The sequence below is a fragment of the Mirounga leonina genome, unplaced genomic scaffold, assembly GCF_011800145.1.
Source record: "Mirounga leonina isolate KUSES-001 unplaced genomic scaffold, KU_Mleo_1.0 Mir_126, whole genome shotgun sequence".
Classification (NCBI taxonomy): domain Eukaryota; kingdom Metazoa; phylum Chordata; class Mammalia; order Carnivora; family Phocidae; genus Mirounga; species Mirounga leonina.
In genome coordinates, this window is record NW_023270314.1 from 1,663,258 (window position 1) to 1,682,942 (window position 19,685).

General features: G+C 35.2%; 1 protein-coding gene across 4 annotated transcripts in view; it reads left to right on the forward strand.

Annotated features, from left to right (window-relative positions):
• The window catches only part of PPFIA2 (PTPRF interacting protein alpha 2), a 467,879-nt gene that overhangs the window by 217,841 nt on the left and 230,353 nt on the right, over window positions 1-19,685 (forward strand). Inside the window, exons 1-2 of one of the 4 annotated variants that reach the window (XM_035002059.1) lie at window positions 4,127-4,324; window positions 4,840-4,876. The exons of 1 other annotated variant lie outside the window; for it this stretch is intronic. The gene's annotated coding sequence lies outside the window, so the exon portion shown is untranslated. 2 more of the 4 variants (XM_035002061.1, XM_035002060.1) reach the window with 2 other exon arrangements.

A 19,685-nucleotide genomic window follows, 5' to 3' on the forward strand; every position in this document is an offset into this window, starting at 1 on the left:
GACTGTACCCTGACAGCCTCTGTCTACTGATGGCGGCTGCCCTAATTTTTGCTCACTGGATAAATGGTGCTCTGTCATTCAACAAAAATTATTGAGTATCTACTAAGGGCCAGGCACTATTCTAGGAACTAGGATACAGAAGTGAATAAAATAAAGACCCTCCTTTGTGGAACTTGCATTCTAATGGGAGTGAATGGTGATTAATATAATATAATATAATAATATAATATAATATAATTATATATATCAGATGAACACTAAGCACTAAAGAGAAAAGTAAAGCATGGGGACACTGGAAGTATTAGGGAAGGTTTATCTGAGATTATATCTGGACAACAGCTCAAAGAAGGTGAGAAAGGGACTATGCAGATATTTGAGAGGGGCTGGGAAGGGTCATTGTGAACCTTTTCAAGATGCGTTAGGAGAGGTTGAGAGAGAATAGAAAGAGTGGAAGCAAATACCATGAGTAGAGACAAGTTTTTCAGAGTCTTATTCTAAAAAGAAGCAGAAAAAAATGGGATGGTAGCATGTAGGAGATGAGAGGATTAATGATATACTTTCCGGATGGTTGAAATTGCATGTTTGTGTGTTGATGGAAATGGTCCAGTGGAAAGAGAAAAGAAAAACTCCATCAGATGCCCAAATGTAGTTTCTTGGTCTGTTTTCTTAGTTTACCCATATAGTGCTGACATCTATTAAAATAAGATTGATTAGCCCAATTCCTACAGGCAAAGAAAATGTTATGGTTCAAAAAAATACATCAAGACACAAGCATCTTGATCATATAATTGGCAAGGATTTTTCAAAATTAATCCTTCTTGTCATCACTATTTTATAGAATTAACTGAATTTCCCACCAGTTGTGCTATTATGTCATAGCCTTAGTTCTTCTGATCAAAATCTAATTTAAATTCTCATAGAGAGAATTTAAACCATTTATTTTATTTTATTTTATTTTAACCATTTTTTATTGGTTATAAAAATAAAAAATAAAAAAATAAAATAACCTTTATTTTAACCATTAGGTCACACTCCCATCTAGAAGCATAAGTACCATTCTGTTATGGGAATTCCAAAATATGATAAATATATCTATCAGTTAAAACAAATCATATGTAGACTAGATCAGAACCATCAAGGTATAAGTAGTTAAATATCATTAAGAAATCAAGTGTGTTAAATATTTTAAAATATCTGATATTTGTTATTTTTATCTTTGTAACTCAATATTAAGAAATGTATTATTTTTGGTTTACATTATCATATGAGGAAAGTATTAACAAAATGTCACAATTATCAATTCAGTTACTTAATAATTTTTTATAAACAAACAACTAATTGAATGATTAATGTTTATTTTATACTAAATCCTAATAGTTCCTTGAGAATGTAGCTTTAGAAACTATCAGTTCAAATTTTACGTTAAAGCAACAGAAGCCCAACTAAAACTGGTTTTAAACTATGGCGTGATTTACTGGTAACTGAAAATCCCCAAATAAGGCAGGATTCAGCACTTGGTGGTACAATACTTTAACTAGTGTCATCAAGAACACAATTTCTTTTGTTTCTCTGTTCTGCCCTCCAGAGATATTTTCTCCATCATCAGATAGGTAAAACACAGCCACAAAATTGGCTTCCATTAGCAACCAGGGTCACATACCTCCTTATTCACATCTAGGAGGAGACAGAACACTTTGTGATTCCAGAATTCCAAGTAAAATATTCAGAGGGTACGTCACTAGGACAGTGTCTGAGGACAAGAAAATAAAAATGCTGACTATCTCAAATCAAAAAGATTCTCTGAAGTTAGGAGATTAATTGGCTTTTTTCAGACTGCCTGGGATACATGTAGGAGGTGTAAATAATTGTTCTAAAATCTTGATACTTAGGATAAAAGGAGCCAGCAATACCACTACTGACCTAGATGTTTATAATAATTTCCTGATATTTTTACTTTATTTCTTTTATCAATGATTGGATTTCTTAGACAAGAGTAGAGGGAAATGTATGGGAGTTTTATTGTGTAAGTATATTAATCAAACCAACAAAAATATTTACTGATTCACTGAATTTTACAGATTAGAGGTGGTTCCTGCCTTCAAGGAACTCAGAGTCTCACAGGAAAAAAAGATGTGAATGAGCCAGAGATATAGCATGTTAAGTGTTGTAACTGAGTTAATACACACTGCTGGGAGAACATACATAAAATATCTGTATTACTTTTTTAGTGCTGAATAATAAATTACCACAAGTATAGCATTTTAAAATAATACACATTTATTATATCACAGTCATCCTGGTTTTGGAATCTGGGCATGATTTAGCTGGGTTTTCTGCTCATTCTCACAAGCCCATAATTAAGGCTTCAATCACTCAGATCTCAGTACTCATTTGGGGCCTGGGGTACTCTTTCAAGCTCATAGGTTGGCAGAATTCAGGCCCTCATGACTGCAGTGAGGAGGCCCTCAACTCTTAGAGACCAGCTAGCTACATTCCCCTTCAAGGTCAACAGAAGAGTCTTTCATCTCAACGGGGGCCCGTCCCTCTTTTAAGACTTTCCACCTGAAAAGACCAACCCCACCCAAAATAATAATACTTTTGATTAACTCAAAATCAGTGAATTTGGAACATTAATTACATATGCAAAATCTCTTTAACTTTGCCATAATCTGTTGACTAGGAGCAAGTCACAGGTCCTGTCTGCACTCAAGAGAAGGGATATATATGGGTGCCTGAGTGGCTCAGTGGGTTAAGTGTTTGACTCTTGATTTCTACTTGGGTCATGATCCTGGGATCCTGGGATCAAGCGGGTGTTGGGCTCCCTGCTTAGCGGGGAGTCTATACTTCTCCCTCTCCTTCTATCCCCCACCCCATTCATGCTCTCTCTCATTTGCTCTCAAATAAATAAATAAAATATTTAAAAATAAAAAAAAGAAAAGGGATGTATAGAAAATGAACAACAGAGGGAAAAAAAATCAGTGTCATGACCCTGGCCCTAGGGTCCATTCACCATAGGAGCCAAGTATAATCTATTTAAAGGAGCGGAGGCTTAAGGAAGACTTCCAACAATGGGTAACAATGGGTAAAATGTGAGTTTGGTTATGGAAAATAAGACATTTTTATTTTTATTTATTTATTTTATTTTTTTAGGATTTATTTATTTATTAGAGAGAGAGAGAGAAGCACACAAAGCACAGAGAGAGAGGGAGAGATAGTCTTAAGCAGACTCTGCTAAGCATGGAACCCAAGGCAGTGCTTGATCTCACAACCCTGAGATCACAACCTGAGCTGAAATCAAGAGAAAGATGCTTAACCAACTAGGACACCCAGTTGCCCCAAGATGTTTTTAGATAAGAGAGGAAAGGGCATGTAGGTACTGAACTGAAATGAGCAGAAGTGTATATGGAGTTCTAAAGTGATTAAATGTGGAATAGAGAAATAGGTCCAATATTCAACCAAAATGTTTATAAGAAAAAAATGGCTTTAGCTTTGACTATGTATGGCCATATCATAATATGTCATAAAGAGTTTAGAATTTCCTCTGTAGACAGTGGAGAATGATCACAGGCATTTTCACTTTTGTCTATGCATCCACCCATTCATTCATCCATCAATATTTACAAAAGGTACTTTGTGCAAAGCACCTCTTAGATGATAAGGATATGCAGGTAAATGTTATGCTTTCCCTGCCACCAAGAACTTACAGTCTAGTGAGTAATGAGTCAAATTCATTTAGCAACTTGTATAAATGTGACTATGAGACAAGAATAAATCTGTAACTTACTTGGTTCAGTCCCAGAGAGACTTTGCCATCCAAAGAACCCAGTTCAGCAACCAAAATTATTTCAAAATAATTCAGTTCCTTTACTTAATGTTTCTTGAAACTGGGAAGGGAACACAAAGTTGGCAATAATATTTTCTAACCTTTCCCCTTTTTTCCCCATCCACTGTCCTCAAACTAGAAGCAACATGTTAAAGACCATACAACCTCCATCTGCCTGGGTTCTGAAGTGAGTGGGTGGAGCCAAGTTTCCCAGGCCACTGATTAGAAAAACTTCTATTAAGATGGAAGGGTTTCTCTGTTGCAGAAGTGAAGATCACCTTAACTAATAAGAGGTATTGTATCCATGGATAAGAGCCTGGTAGAGCAATGCATTCCAAATAAAGCTCCATTTCAGTCAAAACAGGCAAATGGGAAAGCATTCTATGAAGAATGCAAGTAAATAAGAGAATGATTTATTATGGAAAGGGCTTCTGAGGAAAAATTTGGATAGGAGGGAAACAAAGTGGAGTGAAATGAAGAAGTGATGTAACTTTTATAAAGGTAAGTCTTGCACAATAGGTAGGGTGAATTATAGTACTGAACCAGCAGGAGTCTGTGGGCAAAAAGCTTGTGTAACTTCTTATTCAGAAATAGTTCTAAAGAGATGTAGTACTGATTGATTCAAATTTTTCTATGTCTAAAGCATTCTGTATAAGAATTTTGAAAACATTTTTTCATAGAGCCAATCTTTAGATAGATATAATACTCTCTTTTAATGTATCATATCTTTCTGAACCCGGAAGACATGTAGAGTTACATTAAATTTTGCAAATATATATATATATAAAATCCACACTAGATGGGCAACGTGTATTTCTAAAAAGAGGGTATTTATGTACATATGAGAGTACTTACTCATTCCCTGGGAAGGTGTAGGCAGTGGAACCAAGAGAAAAATAGAGCCTGCAACAAATTATTTCGAAGCAATTAAATAGCTAGCTTTAAATATCTTAAATAATGAGTGCTTTCAGTCCAGTTCACATTTCTTATATTTTTTTCTTCTTTTAAATCTACAGATTTAATATTTTCAAAAAGCTATTATGGAACAAATAGGTGAGAATAGCTATTTTAAATATTTTTCCTTTATTCTTCCTAATTTCTTCTCTTAGATAAGTGTATTATCTGATTATGCTTGGTTGGAATAAGAACAGTTGCAAATGTCGATCCTTCCTCTTGTCTTTACATAACAATCTATGATGTAAATTTGATAATATAGAATCAAGCAGTCTGGATATAATTTAACATCTTCATAATATAATAACATAGATTATATATAAAAATGTACAGTGATTTTAACAAAGTCTATTAACATTTCAAAATCTCTCAATTTGGATGACCTACTGCTATTCAAAATTATACTTCAATTAAGAAAATAGTTTTATTACACACTCACTGCATATATAGACCACACTTACTATTGTGGCTCATAAATTGCAGGTGCTTGCAAGTACTGGCTCTTATCCAAAGAATTAGTGATTAGTAAAGATCAGAATAAACCTCCATCCACTCAATTCTATGATTAATATTTCAAATTACCACTCACCAGAGTTACTGTATAAGCAGCATTTATTAGTGGCTGTTATCTAGGGCATGCAGAAGGCTGGAAACTCACTTTGATCTTTTGTTAGTGATCATTAGACCACACTTTCTTTCATGTGACTCCTGAAATTTCTAAGTGTCAGGAACACATTGTTTTCCGTTACCGCTAATCATTTATTTACAGTCTAGTAATTCTTTGTTTTTTTTTTTTTTTGAGTATTTGTTTTGTTTTGTTTTGTTTTAAAGATTTTTTATTTATTTATTTATTTGAGAGAGAGAATGAGATAGAGAGAGAGCATGAGAGGGGGGAGGGTCAGAGGGAGAAGCAGACTCCCTGCTGAGCAGGGAGCCCGATGCGGGACTCGATCCAGGGACTCCAGGATCATGACCTGAGCTGAAGGCAGTCGCTTAACCAACTGAGCCACCCAGGCGCCCTACAGTCTAGTAATTCTTTTATGAATATTTAGCACCACTCCTTTTTTTAATGTACTGTAATTTTTGGATTTATGTGATTCTCTAACATTATATACAAAATTGGGTAGCCTATAAAAAGAAGTTTCTTTTACAATACGTTGATAATTTGGCACTCCTCCACCTTCCCTCCCTCCCCGAAAATGGCTTCTCATCACACTTCCAGTAGAATCCAGTCTCCCTCCTTGGCTGCCAGGCACTGCATGGTATCAACCCTGCCTACCTACTCTCTCTCTTCTCTTAACACACTTACAGTCACCCACTCTGTTCCCAGCACACTGGCTCTTAGAATATACACTGCTTTTCCCACCAGTGGAAAGTTGTGTGGATGCTCTCAGGAAAGACAGTCACCACTTCTGACCCCCTCCCTCACAGCTGTTCTCTTGACTGACTGCTTTCTATCCTTCAGATCTCAGTTCATTTGTGTGTTTTGTTACGTGTTATTCAGTCAAAACTGTCAAAGTGGCTGGCACAGAGTAGATGACCAAAAAAGGGGAGGGAAGGAAAGAAAGGAAAAAGGGAAGGAAATAACAATTGTCTTTTGCATTGTTTCTTGCATACTGTTTGTAGTTACAAATACCTAAACACAGATAATTCCATTTGAAAACTGATTCATTACGAGTATTATTATGATAAGCTCTACATCGCATTTGTGTGATATGCTTCTACCTCTTAAACTGTGTAGATTTTAGGAGCATGTTAATTAACGCAAGGACTTGAAACATTTCTTGAAGTATACTATTTCATGCAATTTGACATACTGTAGATATTTGGATGGTTCATTATAGTAATGAAAACAACATTGCTGTAAACAATCAAAGTAACATGCATGTAAGTTTATGGATATAGGCTCTCCTATTGCAAGCTTATGTAATATGGGTCTCTATAATTAGCTAATCAATTTAACAGTTTTTACTAATTTAATTTTCTTCTCCATTTCCTATTAATAGATTGTCATGGTTGATTTACCTGATGTAATTAATAACTTGGGAGCTGCTGAAAGGCATTGTTAAAGTGAATCTTTAAATATTTTCAAGCTATTTAATTTCCTTCCTTAAAAACGGATTGAAGAGTAGAATCAATTAGAAGAGAATAAGAATTTCAGTACAATATTAATATAACTTATAGTTATTTTAGTTGACCAATTTAAGAATTCATTCAATAAGTTATCTCATATATTTTTAATCTTTGAAAATTGTATTGTTGCTTTATTTCAAGTAATTATCATGAAGAAGCTGGGAAATTTTATAAGAGGAAATAGAAAAGGAAAATTTTCAAAGATATATATTCAAATTTCACAATATATAGCAAAAATATTGCCTTTGTATTTTTGTATGTCATTGACTTTATAATAGACTTTTCCACTTACCTTTAATGGATAGACCAAATAAAATTTTAAGGGTTTGCTTCATCTTAGAATTTTAATTCTGTATAACTCACTTATTCAAGAAAATATTTGAACATGTATAGTGTTCTAGTTAAATTAAGGAATTATTACTAGATAATTATGTTGTTGATTTACTTGGTAAATATTTATTGAGTTCTTACATTGTCTTACATTCTGAGGCAACAGCAGTAAAGAACAGAGTCTATGACCTCATGGAAATTATACCTGAATAGGAAAAGAGGCAGATGGATGGATAGATAGATAGATAGATAGATAGATAGATAGATAGATAGATGTCACAGAAAACTATAAGGCAGGAAAAGTGGTTTAGAGAATGTTAGGGAAGAGAAGGAGATGATTGAAAAGGTGACAGTGTACAAGATTTTAATGATGATTATAATGATGAGTTGTGGTATTAAGACGGGCAGCTAAGCATGTGAGGGCATCAGAAAGTATAAAGAGATGATATGCATTCACTTTGAAAAAAAAAAAAGAGATGATATGCAGTGAGCATGCTCTTTCTAGCCTTGAAGAATTGCTGAGTTTTGGGTATGTGAGACAGTAGAAGATGGTTTATATAAAATGAGATGTTTATAATTGAAATTATGGGAATTTGGGTATAGTTATTGTTATTAGTGGGACAGAGCATAACCTTGAAAGAAGGTGGCTGAGATATGATTGAGGATTGAATCATTGAAAAAAAAGAAGGTCAAGATTCTTCTCCGTAGATATTGAACCATTGGGAATTCTGACTGGAAAAAACAAAGTGGCAGTGAGCTAGGTGTTAAAATCTTTAAGAAATGAGTAATTAAATATAATTAAATTACATGTAAAAATTACTTCAAAAAAGAAAGGTAGCAGGCAGTGTAATCTGAGAGTTTGGGCTTCAAAACAAGGAGTTTTCAGGAAGCAAGTAGTCTGGAAGGGGCAATGAAGAGTAAGGACTCCTATGCTAGGCATTTCATTGGGCATCTAAGGTGCTTCCATAGCAAACCAATGTTGCTAGTTTATCTGGTGGCTATGGTGAATTGGTGCTCAACACCATCCCACCCTTGTTCCAATGGGGCTTGATGAATAGCAGAACATGGCAAACTACAAGTTCCATTTTCAAGATTCTCTTGCAGTCAGAGCTTCAGATGTGATATAGGTTTAATCTCATGCCCTCTCAGAAAGCTCTTGTTCTGTAATTTCTGCTCCATTGGCTGACAAGCACACTAGAGAGGCACGTGCGGCTTCTGATGCAGAATCAGCAGCAGTGTCAGGATCTTGTCAGGTGCTCTGTGGGTGCTGAGCGGCAGGGCATGTGGCACATCTCACTGGTGCAGGTTGTAGCAGATATGCTGTGGTTCTGGAGCAGCTACTGCTTTTGTTGTTTTTTCTGCTCGCTGCAGTGGTGCCAGAGACTTCCTGACTGGGGGAAGAGATAGCAATTCCCCTGGATCCTGGTTCTGTGGGATGTCTTTAAGATTGGTTAGTAATGTTTAACCTAAAGTCTATTTCTTCAGCCCTCCCAGTGAGTCAGTCATTTACTATGCTGTGACAAATCCCCCCACAACTAAAGTGGCTTCTCATCTCTCTAATAGAGCCTTGAGCAATACAGAACAGTTAGTCAGAGAGAGCTACATAGAATTCCATATGGTAGACATACAGGGAGGAGTTAAGGAAAAATGTTACATTAATGACTTCATGTAGCTTCCTCTTTTGATCATGAAGCCTTCCTTTTGGCTCTGTAGAATGTAAGGGCTATTTATTCAACATGTTTTCATGTAGGTTTGATAGAATTTCATGTCTGGCATTATCATTATTTTTCATTAATTATCTAGTTATCTATGGTTCTTTACTAAGCCAGTATGACAAATGATCTACCTAGCCCAGGTGCATGTCTTTTCATAATTAACCTTCTAAAATAGTTCAAAAGCATGAACACATTTGTATAAAATACAGTAAAACAACTTCACTAGTTTACTGAGATTGCTGTAACAAAGTGGCTTACAGTAAACTGAGTGGCTTAAACAACAGAAATTTATTGTCTCACAGTTCTGAATGCTCAAAATCTGAAATCAAGCCATTGGCAGGGTTAATTCCTTCTGAGAGCTGCTAGGTAGAATTTGTTCCATACCTCTCACCTAGCTGGTGTTGCCTTGTGGATCCTTGGCTTGTAGATGGTGTTCTTTATGTGTCTTCACGTGGTCTTCCCTCTGTAAGTGTCTGTCTCTGTGTCCAAATTTCCTTGATTTATAAGGAGACAATCATATTGAATTAGGACCCAACCAGATGACCTCATATTAATGTGGACATCAAAGATCTTATTTCCAAATAAGGTCACATTCACAGGTACTGGGGGTTAGGACTTTAACACCTTTGTGAGAAAGCACAATTTAACCCATAACAACAACCAAATAAAAATATAAATGCTGGTATGTGTAAGGTAAGGTAAGTGTATAGTAGAGTTGATAAATGGAGACTGGAAGATTGTGTAACTAATCTACTAACTTAATCTCACAAGAAATGGACACGTATCAGGATATATCCTCATTTTGCTAATAAGTAGACTGTGTCTCTGGGTATTTGCATAATTTGGCCAAGTTTAAATAAGCATAAAGGCAGCTTTTGAACTCTGAAATTGTAGAACTGATCTATTTGAAACACATTCAATACATTTTTCCACTCTTCTACGCTGTTTTCCCAAAATAGAAAAGCTACGTAAGAATTAAAATCTAGAAAGCATCTTTTTCTTGATACTCATAATCTTATGGAAAAAATATAATATTGTAAGAACTGTTTCAACCATGAGGAACAGAAAATGTGTGTGCTGGGAATTTAAGCTCCTTCCAGGTGTGTGGTGCTGATATGGTGGAAACTTTGGTGAGACTTTTGGTAAGAGATGATGAGGACTATGGGAAAGGAGAGAGGGAATGAGATCCCAGAAATATATCTGGGATAGAATTTGTAAGTTTTGATGATTTAGTAGATGTGTAGTAATGAGAAAAAGGGGAGTTTAGAATGACTCCCAGATTTCTGTTTTGAAAGAAGGACGTCAGGCAGAAAAGCATCCATGTGTATATAGAACCATATTCATAAAGAGAAGATACAGGGAAAGTAAATTTTGAGGGCATGGGATTGGAGGTGACTTTGAAACATCCAGATGATGGGCACTAAGAAGTTTGAATATAAGAATCTGAGTTGATGGAAAAAGCCAATGATAGTCTTTAGAATCCAGGACTGAATATCAAAGTAAACGTGAAAGAGTAGTCAAATTGAAACATGAGTCAGAAATCAGAGAAATGGATAATGAAATCGAAATAATTGTGACATGATATTTGGAATTTTTTGCAATATATATTTTTATTTGTTTAATTATGTAAGCACAGTATGTTGATGAATATCAATATTATGCATTTGGGTTTGTGTATTATTTGTATTAATCAGAATATGATTATATACATACTGATTAATCCTCAAGATTTTTGAGAAACAGTGGGTTTTATCCTAAGTGCAAGGTTCCTTTTAATATACTTTTTGCCAACCATTCAGAACATCAAGCTAATAGGAAAGAGAGGGGGAGCCTTATTGTAGGTTCCATCACTGTTGAGTTAGCATCATCTGCTGTTTTTTAGGTGCCAAATATTGTTGATTACAAATAAAGTATAATTTTAATTGTCAGCTCATTTTAATAGTGATTTTAAAATACTTAAGTGTAAACAAGTATTGCAGAATTCATGAGATGTCAGTAATAGGAGCATGTTATATTTTCTCTCTCATTAAATTCATTTTAGTTTTCCCATACATGATCTTACAGATTAAAGCAAATAGCAGGGAAAAACTCTGAAGGAATGCAAAAAAAAAAAAAAAAAGTGCATAAGAAGAAAGGCACTAAGCATCTACAAGTGATTCTTCTTTAAAATAAAAGCGTGACAGCTTAAATAGTGAAATGTCATAGAATAATGAATGAGTTAATTTATTTCTACAATCTGTTATAAAGGAAAAGACTGGATTGAAGCAAAGAAAAAGGCTAAATCATGTAGTGTATTTACTTTGAGAAATAGAAATCAAATTTATTATTGTATATAAGTAATTATTTTGAATGTCCAGTTTTGTCATAAATGTGTCATTTAGTTGTTCAGAATACTATGGTACCTCCCTAAGTCTTTTTTTTTTCCTGCATTTTTTTATTGAAGTATGGTTAGCCTACATTATTATGTTGCTTTTAGTTGTACAATATAATGATTCCACAATTATGTACATTATAAAATACCACAGTAAGGGCGCCTGGGTGGCTCAGTTGGTTAAGCGACTGCCTTCGGCTCAGGTCATGATCCTGGAGTCCTGGGATCGAGTCCCGCATCGGGCTCCCTGCTCGGCGGGGAGTCTGCTTCTCCCTCTGACCCTCCCCTCTCTCATGTGCTCTCTCTCTCTCATTCTCTCTGTCTCAAATAAATAAATAAAATCTTTAAAATAAAATAAAATAAAATACCACAGTAAGTATAGTTACCCTTTGTCACCATACGGTGTTATTATAGTATTATTGATTATATTCCCTATGCTGTACTTTTCAATTTTGTTATTATTTTTTTAATTTAAATTCAATTAATTAACATATAGTGTATTATTAGTTTCAGAGGTAGAGTTCAGTGATTCATCAGTCTTATATAATATCCACTGCTCATTACATTACCCAGTTACCCCATCCCCTCACCCGCCTCCCCTTCTGCAATCCTCAATTTGTTTCCTATGGTTAAAAATCTCTTATGGTTTGTCTCCCTCTCTGGTTTCGTCTTGTTTAAAGTAAAATAATATAAATCTTTTTTTTTAAAGATTTTATTTATTTATTTGAGAGAGAGAAATTGAGAGGTAGAGAGCACGAGAGGGAAGAGGGTCAGAGGGAGAAGCAGACTCCCTGCTGAGCAGGGAGCCCGATGCGGGACTCGATCCCGGGACTCCAGGATCATGACCTGAGCCGAAGGCAGTCACTTAACCAACTGAGCCGCCCAGGTGCCCTAAATCTTTTTTTTAATTGAACAGTCTCAATGGAGTATTTCCTTATATGTGTATTAAATTATAAGAGAATGCATAACTCCAAAAAGATCCTAACTTTGAGTAGTGGAAGATACTCTTTTAAAAATTTATTTCTAAAAGTGTTAAAATAAAATATGTATATCTTTTGATGAGTGTATAGTATTCCACCGTGTGAATGTATAATAATGTATGTCCTCATACATAGTTTAATGGGCATCAAGTTGTTGCTGGTTTTTTGCTGACACAAAACGCGGTATAGTGAACATACATTTATGTACGCTTTAAGTAATTTTGATAATGTGGTAGGATAAATTCTTAGAAGCAGGATTAGGTTACGGAGTACCTGCATTTTTTATTTTAATAAATATGAGTAAGTTACTTTCCAAAGATATATATGACTTTATATTTCCCTAGTTGAATGTGTGCCTACTCTGCCTGTCACCTTATAATGACATCTGTAACATTTATGACCTTATATTTGACATCTATGACACTATAAGGAAACACTAGCTTCCTTTTATAAATGAGGAAGGTGTATTTCTAGGCAAGTGAGATATTTCTCTCTATGTTTATTGACCTTTTGTGTCACTTGGTAGTCCCTCTTTTCTGCCTTTTATTCAGCTTTACAAAAGAAATTTGGCTTAGTTTTTAAAAATTTCTTTGTAAATTTTTATTGGTTTCAGTTTAATCTACCCAAGCCTTATTTTTCATTGGTAGACACTGACACTGTTTGTCAGTAACTGTACACTGGATTTTATGTGTCTACCTAAATATCAGTAGCATGACTCACATATTCCAACAAGAAATAAACCATACCACTGACTTTTTGTTTCCTGTATTCTCTTTTTTTCCCCCAAGTCTCTACTTTGAAGACATTAAGGACTAAGGTAAACATAGTATCAAATATATATTTTTTATTTTGTTAGAAAACATAGTATCAAGGCATTCCCATTAGCTATTAGATTATTTTAGGAAAGGAGTCTTAGTTGTATTTGAAATACAAAATGCCTTCATCAAACGCAAGATCACACATATGCTAATGATGAAGAAAAAAGCAGATGATCAAAGCCCATAACAATAAAGCACTATATTAGAAAAAGAGGTGTGCCTATGAAATGCCTATGAACATAAAGTGGTTCACTTCCAATTTGCAAGGTAACCTTGGAAAACGAGGTCCATTTTAAATGTGCTTTTATGCTTAATTGGCCTCTTTGGTAAATCTGCCCTAAATAATTAAAATGTTCTTTGAAACTTTAGGCCATTTTGGATCTCGAACCTGAGTACTGTAATTTCTAACTAATTCAATGTAGCACACCAATAAAATGATTTCACCAGCTTCACTCCTGTATCCATACTAATCCATCTGAAAACACTATGCTAGATAATTTATTCACCCCATAACTATGTATTGAGCTTCTGCATTGGGCCATGCTTTGTGCTGGGCACCAGAAAAATGACTAAGACACAGAAGCTGACCTTAAACAGGTGCCAGTCTAAGGGGAAGTCAGTCAAGGAAAGCTGCGATGACATCGGAGTTACGTAGGCATGTGTAAAGGGGAACCCCAGGTCCCACTGGAAGAGGGAGGACAGAGAAAGTTTCCTGAGGAAGGTGACAGTTGTGGTGAATTTTAAGGGAAGATTAGAACTGAGATCAAGGCAAAATTGTATTGCAAACTAGGATAAAGAATATGCAGCCTAAAGTAGAGAGTTCAGGGAATGCAAGTAATTTAGTTTGGCTGAGGGCATACAAGACACCAGTGAGAGATGGAACAGGAGAGGTAGAAATGTGCCAGCCCATCAAACATCTTTTGTGTCAGTTTGAGGCGTTTCGATTTTGTTATGAAGACATTGGGGAGCCATTATGGGCTTTTAAGTAAGGAATAATAAGGCAACATCTCCTAAGTGTTAGACACATTGTTAGCTAACATGCTGCTATTGATGGACACTACAGAAAAAAGAACTAAAAGCAGTCAAAGAAAACAAAAATTTCATAGTGCATCTCAATAGATCCTAAGGGATTCAGTTTACTATGTTAACTGTAGCTCTTACTTATTTAGTGCTATATGCTTGTGTGTTAAATACTTTTCATGCCTTTGTGCCATTTAAGCTGCACAAGAACACTATGAGGTAGTTACCTAGGCTATTATCTCTTTTTAAATGAACAAATAAAAATACTCTGCTGCCTGATTTTGCAAAATTAAAAGGGGGATGCAAACGACCCTTCCTTTGAATTGAGAATATCTGTTTGTGTAGATGTGCTTGATCTATCAAGGACAGTCAACTTAGGAGTTGGAAATGATTGGTCATTAAAGAACTCCTTATCAGGAATCCAACAATAAATATTAATTCATTTGTTAATTTTCTGGGTTTTTGTTGTTGTTGTTGTTTTGCACTGAGCATTAATTATGTTCCTGATATTGAACTAGGTGCTGGAGACATGAAAGTGAACAACACAGTTTTTTCCCTAATGAACCCTCTGGTATAAAGGAGAGTCTAATGAAGCTTTGGGTGTATTTTTATGTTTTGGAAATCAAATTATACACACATACCTGCTCACACTTGCCTAGTGCTTTATAAAACAATATTATTCAGGAATATTTTCCTATGCCTTCTAAATTTCCATGATTTTAAATTATATTTTAATCAGTTTTAATTATGAATATCATTGTATATAAATCTTGATCATCATTTCTGATTATTTCCTCATAATGATTTCCTGGAGCAGGTATTAGTTGCTTAACAAATAACTTTGCAAAAGACTGTAATGATTAACACTCCCACCAGCAAGCACCCAGTAACTGTGAGAGGAATTTTTCTAATGGTTTTTTGTTTGTTTGTTTTAATGTAAATGTTCTCTCTTGGCATAGTCTTGGAAAATGTGCAAAGATGGGTCAAAAATGGTTACAAGGTTGACCTAGCATTTTTCAGAATTTTTTTTGAATGCAAAGAGTTTTCAACTTCTGTTGTTTTGCTTGAAAATTTTTCAAGATTTTTTATTGCTAACAATGACTATTTTTAGAAAAGCTGTCATTTATTTTGCAATGAAAATCTTAACAGTATGCGGCTTTTCCTTTTTCTAGTAAGTTATTGTTGTGAGTTTAACAACTACATGTCTACTTCTATTTGAAGATTATGGAAGAGATAAAGATGGGAAACAAAAAAATAAATAAATAAAAGACAGCTAATTAGAATATTTTAATAGGCACATCAGCTTCCCTGGCTGAAGCTGAATCAGTTTTGTGGGAGTGGTTATGTTTTCAGACCTGGCCTTCTTTTTATTATTTCTAGTCATGAATATTTTGTTTGCAATGAGAATTTCTTTGAAGGCTTTCTTTTTTGATGACTGCACAAAATTAGTACCTCATGACATTAATTAAGAAAAAAAACAGAAATAGTTATGAGCAAAGACTCTGGAGTTATATTCTGTGTTTAAATCCCTGCTCTGCCACACACATTTACGATTTTCTGTACCTTCTTTGTTATCACTAAAGTGGGTATAACCATGAAATAAATTTCAGGTGTTGCCTTTAGCATCAAAGACATAAAATCTGCAGAGTTTTGAGTAGTATCTGGTACCTAATAAGTGATTAATAGATGCTAGATATATATTTTTGTTTTAAAATTCAGTTCATTGGTCAATGATTTCATGCTGCTGTGCTGAAGGTTTAAAAGTTACACAGGTATCAAATACAAATGTAAAAACAAATTTGAATTTGTCTGTAATAATTGGGAAAACTAACGTAAAGAAGTTCGAAGTTCACATTACCTGGAGCTCAAGAGAAATGTATATTTCTTTAGGAAGTTATACACACACACACACACACACACAACTGCCTTGTTTGCTTATTTGTGTATCTGTTATTAAGGAAATGTATAGAACAGCTGTTTGAAAAATACTCAATTTTTGGAGATTCAACTGAGATTTGGAATTATGTGTGAGGATAACTTTTGGAATCTGCCAGTTGAAGAAACCAAACTATAAGGCATAGGCAGTTAGGTGATTGGAATAGTCAGTTTGCACTTTATTTGTGGAATATGTGTCTTTCTTTTTTCCTCTTGTACTCTCCTTTAACATCTAACAGAATATAATGGTTCTGAACTTCTAAAAATTACTTCTGATGAAGAAAGACAAGGTTGAGTTCTCACAGAAACCATCTTGAGTCCTTTGTTATCAGGGAAAAGAGAGAATATTTTCTCGAAAAGTGGTGTCTGACTTCCTCTCTTGTTCAAGCTAGGCTTTCAGAACTCTGACCTGACTGAGTCCACAAAAGCCACATTTGATTGTGGGAGTAACTAGAGGCGATCCACAGCTTTGAGCTTGGAGCAGAGAGAAACCACAGACTGCATTTCGCACAGGAAGACTTTATATAATTTTAAGTTTAAAGAGAAAGTTTGGAATCAAGAGCTAACATTGAAATGAAGGGTCCTAAGAAGGGGTTAGGTGGAGTGGGCAGATTCAGACTGCAAGGCTTGGGAGTATTCCCTGAAGCAAGAGGACGTGGTGAAGAGGAGGGCGCTATTAAGAGTCCTAAGATCCTTGGGACACAGAGAACTTTATACATATCCCTACAAATAAAATCTTGTTCATCTCAGCCCTAAACCTCGTATTTGACCCTGATACATGATCTCAGACCACAACTGGGAGAAGAGGAGGATGGATAAGATACCTTAGTAATGTAATTCAAAGGTCCGTCATAATCAACAGGAAGGCTAGGGTTAAAAGCCTTTATTCCCTTACCATTTTCTAAGTCCTATATAATATCTGAAGTCTATGAGCCCTTGTGGAGGGGCACTACTCAGATTTCGACCATCCTCACATCCAAATACTTCGCCGGGAATTCATGGACAAATGGTTCTACTTTGCTTTGGACCCCAATGAAGTGGTATTGTTTCTATACTTTTAAATGCCTATAAAATAAGCTCTTGTTATTTGTAATTCTTTAAATTTTAAAACATTCCTGCCATAAACATTTTCTCATTTGTTACTTGTAGATGATTCAAGAGACATAGGATCTGTATTATGAATTTTATTTCAAAGATGAAAAGCAAATATACAGATAATAAAGTTAATGCCATACCGTAGTGAAGTTTAATAGAAAGGACTGGAATCCAGAGCTAAGGGTCTTAGGACTTATTTCAGAAGTAGGAGTAAAGGCTCTATGGTATTATTATTTTTTAAATTACTAACATGAATAAAATCATCAGAATATAGATATAAATTAAGGAACCTCTGGTCATATAACAGAGCCTCAAATGCCAGGTGTGCTCTGTGCTAGTCTGAAACCTGTCACAGTCTGTGAGAGGTTGACAGGTCCCTCCACCCTTTCACAGATTATTATCCATCTAAAGTTGATTATGCCTTGGGTTTTGAGCAAAGGAAACACTTGTGTATCTTACGTCTGTTTTAAGAGGATCTCTCCAGCAGCTATGTTGAGAAGAGATGGAAAGAAACAAGATAGAAACAGAAATTAGTTATGAGGATACTGCAGTAATCCAGAGGACAGATAAGGACAACTTGAACCAACATGGTTGCTGGGGAAGAAATGGATATGCTTTGAAAAGGAGAGCCAATGGAATCTCTTAATAGACTGAATGAAATGAAAGACAGGAATCAAGGGTGATTTCAGGTTTCTTGGCCTTGGTAATATCTAAACAACTTTAATGGAGTATTGAATACCAAAAGTTGCTTCAGTGGTACATATAAAATTCAATTAAAATATTCCCCAGATGTTTAAATAAGAATTTCAGCCTGGATTTTAGCTATATATATATCTAGTTTCAAGTTCATAAAATATAGATTGAAGAGTATACTACCTGGTTAACAATCTATGTAAAAAAAAAGGAGGGGTGCTTTCTTGCTAAAACCCACAAGAAAATAATTGACAATGATAACATGCAGTTTTCAGTTCAGGCATAATAAAAAAAAGCTCAAGTGGAAAAGACTTAAGGGGATTTGTTTGAAAAGAAGATCTATTTGAATCAATGATATTGCATGCTGAAAATGTAACATAGTCTTAGGCCTATCCATGAATATAGTGGAATATATATAGTGGACTCTCTCCACCAGTATAGTGTCTAGATAAGCCTTTCTGTCAGCCATGGTTGCTCACCTGAACCACAGAAAAAAAGAAAACAGTTTGAGTAACTATCTCAATTCTCCTAAGATGCTACATAACTACTACTAGTCTAGATGTAAAAGAAGTTAATTCTTCTTTAATTCAGCATATAAATGATGCTTGAGGCTTATGCTCTTATGTAATCCTGGTTGAGAAAGACTATTCCAGATAAGGGCCACATCTAGCGGGTCACCTGTTTTTTTAAAGAAAGTTTTATTGGAACACTCGTTTGTTTACAATTTATCTATGCTGCTTTTGTGTTGCAAAAGTAGAGTTGAGTGTCAGGAAAGAGGTGTGTAAAAAGTTTGCTGACTGGTAATTTCTATCAATGAAAATAATGTATCTGTTCTAAACCTTCTTGTTATAAAATATCTGAATATTTTGTCACATTTATCACAAAAGACATTGGTAAACATGAGTTTCAAGATAGTATAGGAATAGAAAACCTGATATATCTTGTGTTTAATTCAATTCATCAAGTAATAATTCCTTAGCATAGATCACATGCTGTATTTGGTTTGGAGTTCAAAAAGGATGAGGCACAATCCGTGTGCTCAATGAACTTACATTCTTTTTTTTTTTAAGATTTTTTAAATTTATTTATTTGAGAGAGAGAGTGAGAGAGAGAGCACAAGAGGGGGTAGGGTTAGAGGGAGAACCAGACTCCCCGCTGAGCAGGGAGCCCGATGTGGGACTCCATCCGGGGAATCCGGGATCATGACCTGAGCCGAAGGCAGTCGCTTAACAACTGAGCCACCCAGGCGCCCGAACTTATATTCTAATAGATAAAATACACATAAACAAATGTAATGCTGTGTGGCAATGTTAAGTTAGAGTTATATGCAGAGTCCTATCTGAAATTAAGGTAAGTCTGCTGAATTTGTATTGGGGAATGTTCCATGCAGAGTAGACATGTGACCTGGGCTTTAGAGAACCTTGGAAATTTGACAGGAAGACAAGAAAGAAGAAACATTCTGGAGCACCTGGGTGGCTCAGTCAGTTAAGCATCTGACTGGTGATTTTGGCTCAGGTCATGATCTCATGGGCCATGGGATCAAATCCCCATGTACGGCTCCGCACTCAGGGGAGTGAGTCTGCTTGAGGATTTCTCTCCCGCTCCCTCTGCCCCTCCCACTTGTGCTCTCTCTCTGTCTCTCTAAAATAAATAAATAAATCTCTTAAAAAAAAAAAGATAGAAGAAGCATTCTAAGAGAGAGAGATGCATGAACAAAGAATAAAAGTAACAAAAGTATGTGGGTTTTAGTCCTTTCAGACTGCTATAACAAAAATACCATAGACTGGGTGGCTTATAAACACCAGAAATTTGTGTCTC